We start from the raw sequence: 6,310 nt of genomic DNA, 5'->3' as shown, positions 1-6,310 counted from the left end.
CTACTGTAGTACTTACTCATTTCTGTCTTCTAACAAAGTTATTCATTTTACATGTCTGTCTTCTCTACTACAATACCACTAATTGAAGGGTATGTCATATGTATTTAAAAGGAAAGAACAGGTATTGAATATATTCTTATGGAATTAAATTGAATAATACAAGAAAGGAGAGAGAGAAATCAGTGAAAGTTGAAAAAGTGGACTAAAGTCAATGTGTGGCACTCACCATTAATACTTTATGTGCATACGACCATTAAAAAGAATTGGAGGTCATTACAAGCACCTCACTTATTAGTAAGTCTCCTCCCTGGCAACTTCAACTGTACAGAAACCAGATGCACTGGACATATGTTTTTCTGCTAAGCATCTCTTTGGGAAAATGGCCCCTCCTTCATTCTTGGTCTATCTGGTTAATGTGCGACTGCTCTTACCTTCTGGTTCTAAGTATAAGAATGTCCTGTGTAGACCTGTGCAATCACAGCACCTTCATGGTGGCTTCAGTAGCACATGACTCAAGTAAAGTTTATAGGAATTCCACTCATAAGACTATTTAGTCACTGTTGGAAAATAGCATGCCTTTCCTTCCTAGAATTGTCGCTTCTCCAAAAATTTAAGCCTATAGCTCCAGGGATTATCTTTGCCATCTCATGGGAAAGATTTTGCCCCAAAATAAACCAACATGGGAGAAAAGCAGACAAGGGTCATAGAAAGAGATATACTGATGACTTGTTTAGATCACCCATCAAATTCAGCAAGCCCTCTAGCCAGTTGTAACCCCTGAACTTTAGACTTCTCACATTTTCAAATATAAGAAAACTGGCCAATGTAATAAATAGAAAATGAGCTTTTTCTTTACAAGTACCAGATCCTAAAACATGAAATGCACTGAACAGAGAGTGAATGGCAATGGGGAGTTCCCTTCCAGGGCTGCAGTGTTGGCGTATTTTTGTTACATAAGCAGAGTAATTGCCACACAGCTATCTATTTTAGATAAAATGTCAAAACATGTGTCTTTCAGGGTCAGTATTTTAGATCCCTAAGATTTCCAGAATGTGAATAGCTTCAGGTAAATGTGACTGCATAGAACAAATATCACTCATAGGTGATAGTCTTGGAGCTAGAGGCGGTAATTGGGTATAAAATCTTAGGTTATTTCCTTTTGTGGATGGAGTGATTACTTCTTTTTGGTTTAACTTTTTGTCCAGTTTTATTGAGAAATAATTGACATGTTTGATAGAGCTGCGTAGTTTCTCTTCTGAACAAACATAGGGCTAACCACACTGTATTTGCATACTTGTCTCTTCTATATTAAAATTTAATAAAGTAATCAACAACCGAAAGTATTAAAAGGAGATCCTCTCTTTACTCGGTATTTCTCAAAGAATGTCAACTCCATTTTCTCTAAGTTTATTTATTTATTTTGAGAGAGGGAGAGAACATGAGTTGGGAAGGGGCAGAAAAAGAGAGAGAGAAAGCATCCCAAGCAGGCTCTGCACTGCCTGATGCTGGGCTCAAACTTACGAACGGCAAGATTATGACCTGAGCCAAAAACCAAGAGTCTAATGCTTAACCAACTGAGCCACCCAGGTGCCTATCTCTAATTTTTAACCTAAGCAATAGTTTTTAAAATTGTTTTCCATAGCAGATGCCCTCAAAGCTTCTCTTCAAGTTCCATTTTTCCTTCTTCACCCAAAATATCTCCCCAAATCCAGCTGAAGTACTTAACTCTTGGCTTTTTCACCTCTCCTGTCACCTTCCTGGACCTGTGTTTTTTCTTTTCTTCCTTCTTTAATAGAAGATCTTCCAGTGCAGGGCCACTCTAAGAGAGGTGTGCAGATTCATGCCATCCCAGGAACATATGCTGCCGACAGCTAGGAGACAAGTACAGAAATTGAGAGGAAACATTTAGAACCTATTACAGCATATTGATAGAGTTTTGTTTGTTTGTTTGCTGAATCTAGTAACAAAACATGGGCTTGATTTTTACCTTTAAAAAATTCATCTTTATATTATTTTTATTGTATTTGAAAATGCAATATGTTCATCTGTGATAGATTGTGTAAAGCAGGGGAAGCTGTCTTTTATCACAGCTAGTTTGAGAAATGCTGTACTAGGTTCTTCCTGGGTTGATAATCAATGTATTTAACTACGTTTTCAGGACATACACTGTCCAATTGGAATGGAGGCCCACCACAAAAAGTACCTTTTTTTTTACCTTTTGAACAAGCATTTATCTGATATATTTGTCTGCCTTTCTTATCGGTCTTCGTTTTCTGATTTCCCTAATTCTATACAACAGCTCGGGAGCAAAGCAAGAGAGCCCAGAAGCCAAAGATAGTTCTCTTTTGCAGCCTGTTAAGTCAAAGTCATTAACCTGAAGGAAACTTCTATTTAAGTTAAATTATTTTTCATGTATCTATTATTATCCTAGTTCATTTGATTGTGTCGGATTTTAGAGAAAAAATTCCACAAATACTATAGCTATCGCGGTACTTTTAATCCAAACGTACAATATAGTCTACTTTAAAGTTCCTTTAATGCTATATTGACCTGATAATTTCTTCCATGGCACTGTTTCTAAAAATAAAATATTTCTGACATAACTTTTGGGAGAGAGATCTATTTGTTAAGGCCATTTGCATCCCATTTTGCAAATGGCTTCAGGTTGGCTTTTGCCCCCTCCTTTTTTTTCTAAAGATATTTCCTTGGGACCTACATTCTTTGCTTCCTTAAGGCTTTTGTTATACAGGAAATACTTTGCATTATTTAGAAAGCATCTGAAAATAACAGGGTTAGCCACTTTCCTTCTAGCGTCAGCAACATCTCTCTTCCTTTGCTCACATTATTCTTAGATTTCAGATGTTGACTCATACTGATTGCCGGTGATAAATTGATCATTTTATGAGATAAGTAGGCAGTATGAACATTCTCTACTCACACTTGCTAGTAACATCTTTCTGTTTCTGGGCAAACCAATTCTTGTCTACTGTTTCAATTGTCATCTCTATTTGGGTAGCTCTCAAATCATCTTCTTCAGCCCCAAGCATTCTCCTTGTTGACAATCTGAATTTTCAAGGGCTTGATATATCCTTCTGCTATGTATACCTGAGTTCTTCAAACACCATACATTTGAAGTGAAATTGATTTCTTACACCCACTATCATTCTCATCCCTGATGAAATAATCTACTTTTTAAAAAATGGTCATTATTTTCACTAGTTGTGACATCAATTTTCCACTTGCTTAGGACACAATAACTTTTCCTTCTCCCTTTCTCTTTTATCTGATTAGTCACTAAATCTTGATTTTTTTTTTTTACCACAGAAATGTCTTTTGTATATTTTTCCATCTTTTCTCTTTCCAATTCTGTTCCTTTAGGCCTGCATTTTACCTATTGTTTTTAATTTCTTGCCACTCCATTCCACTAGCCACACTACCACTAGGATTTTCTTCCTAAATCACAAGTTGGTTCACAATGACCTTTCCCCAGCTCAAAAATCTTCCAGTTTTCTGCTACTTGCAGAATAAATTCAAATTTTTATGTATGAAATTTAATGCCTTTCAAGATGTGTAGTTTAATATAAATCAAAACCTCAATGAATTCAGTATATTCCCTATAACCAAGATTTGCCATTTCTCTTGTCTTTATCATTTGGAATACTTTTCTTTCCAATCCCTTTCTTCAAATATCACTGTCCCTCTAAACTTTCAAGGCTTACTTGAAATGCCTCCTTATTTCCTGTACACAAGAGGCTCATTCTTGTGAAATCCTAGGGAAATTGGTTTGGATTTCTACTTTGCTTTGGGTTTATTACGAAGATAGTGCAGTTTTATCACAGATTGATTTAACTTACTCAATCATCTGTATATGTGCTCAGCATTTTAATAGTACTGTTGAATTCGTCTCTACTTACTTTCTTTTCAAAGAAAGGATGAATTGAAAGTCACGGATTTTAAGTTCCACATATAGGTCTCAGTTCCCATAGGCTTTTGATAGTAGCATTGAGGAACATTGTGCTGGGCTATGGCCTGATGTGGACCTAGTTTGGAAGGATAGAGCATTTTTGTGTATTTCAGTAATATCCCCAAATGCTAGGCCAATGATAAAGAAGCGTTTCAGTAGGTCATTCTTTCTCTGACTGTGCTGAACTAATTAAAAGATGTATGGTCATTTCCCTAAGGAGATATTCAGAATTTGAAAAAGCAGCAAATCTGCAAACTTTTAGGTTTTAAACTTTTAGCTTTAGGGTTTTGAACTTTCTAAAGAACCGTATATGTCATTTGTTTCCCTTTTAGCATGTATCACAATGCTCAACTCATAGTATCTGATACATGCTCTTTAAACTGAATTTATTTAAAAACTTTTAATGTTTTATTTATTTCTGAGAGAGAGAGAGAGAGAGCATGAGCAGGGGAGGGTCAGAGAGAGAGGGAGATACAAAATCTGAAGCAGGCTTCAGGCTCTGAGCTAGCTGTCAGCACAGAGCCCGATGCAGGGCTTGAACCCACGAACTGTGAGATCATGACCTGAGCCAAAGTCGGACACCAGACCGACCGACTGAGCCACCCAGGCGCCCCTGAATTTATTTAGACCTTACGTAAACAGCATGGATCTCATAAAAACAGTAAATAGTCTCGAGCAGTTAGGATTCTTTATTCTACTGTCTTCGTTAGGGTGGGAATTTTAAGTTTTTTGGGAAATTTTATATTTATATGTTCTCTCTTTTAACACTTCATGATCCATCGAAACATTCTGCAGGAAACCCTTACTACAGCTTTTGTGAATTACTAGAATGGGGAGAAATCTAAACTTCTTGCTATAGTAAATAAGAGTGCTGGGCTGATCTGAATAAATTTACTTGAAATTCAAGGAGAATAAAGTTCACCTCAGTACTCCAGAGAATCAGAAAATAGTGCTATGTGGTTCACAAATATGGCAAATTCAAACTCCCCAATTATAACTGTGTCTTTCTGGCAGAGTCAGTCTGTTTATTTTGATAGAAGAAAAGAGTGGTTTAATGTAGTTACCTAAATATATATATTATATAGGATATATTATAAAATATATAAGATATATATTATATAATATAATATTACATAATATATAATAGAAGAGTAGTTTAATGTAGTTACATAAATATATATATTATATAAGATGTATTATGTAAGATATATATAAGATATATAAGATATAATATATCCTACATTATAAATATATACATTCTCATATAGCATTATTATATAGTGCATTATTCCTGTAAGTACATTCTATCTATAACATTATCACATCTCAGTAATAATACATTCTCCTTTGATGTTGTGACATTTTTATGTCTTTGCAGAAAAAGATGACACAGAGTATTCTACAAGTTGTAACATTAGAGTTTTACACTTTGGAGATTTCATCTTTAGATGGAATCCTTTTATAATCTTTTATAATGTAAGGTTATGTTGTCTCTCATTACCACCTTTGATCATCCTTTCAGCAGAGCAAGGATAATGTCATCATCATCATTAAGCTCTGGAAGGATTTCCTGCTGGTTTTTTAGACAATCACAATATTTTTCATTTTATCAAACATATGAAGGGAGTTTCTACTTCTCTCTTTTTATTTCTTATTTTGAGTGTCTGCGTGGAGGTGAAAAAGAGGTTGTAAAATAAGTATCCTGAATAGAGCAATCTCAACTGTACATCTAAGTTAACTTTTCTCCTACTAGTTTTGTCCCTTGTGTTTGGGTTTTTTTGGGGGGGCTGGGTGGGCCTCTGCCTGAAAATGAGGCTTTAAATATAGAACCCAGGTTAAATGTTTATCTGAATTGTCATATTTCAACTAGATTTTTAAACCTCATCATCACTTTTAAACTGCAATAGCCAATTACAGTAACTGTCAGAAATGTAGCCTAAAACTGGAAGATTCTGGTTTTTAGTGTCTGGCCTGCTGTCCTGCCTAACATTTTTTACCACCATTCACATTTTAATTAAGCCATTGAGATTACATTAGATTTTTTATATCAATGCCATCATTTGGGTTGTTTTTGGTAGAGCTTTTCCATAATTGAAATATGATAAATATTATATGAAATTATTTTATATATGCAAATCATATCTGCTGTGCTTATGTCATTGTCAAAAAAATATGATTAGTATCCAGACTGCTTTAGAATAACAGTGGAATCTGAATAATTAGATGGCTGCCAAAAGGTCAGTTTGACTACTTCTACAAACATTTAGGAAGGTACATTATGTTGCAGTCATAAAGTCCTTCACTGTAGTAGCTTTGATTACTTATTTCTTACCACCATTATGAGGT

The sequence above is a fragment of the Hyaena hyaena genome, unplaced genomic scaffold (assembly GCF_003009895.1).
Source record: "Hyaena hyaena isolate Hyena2069 unplaced genomic scaffold, ASM300989v1 scaffold_1184, whole genome shotgun sequence".
In the NCBI taxonomy this organism is placed as follows: domain Eukaryota; kingdom Metazoa; phylum Chordata; class Mammalia; order Carnivora; family Hyaenidae; genus Hyaena; species Hyaena hyaena.
Note: the sequence above shows the minus strand (reverse complement) of the source record.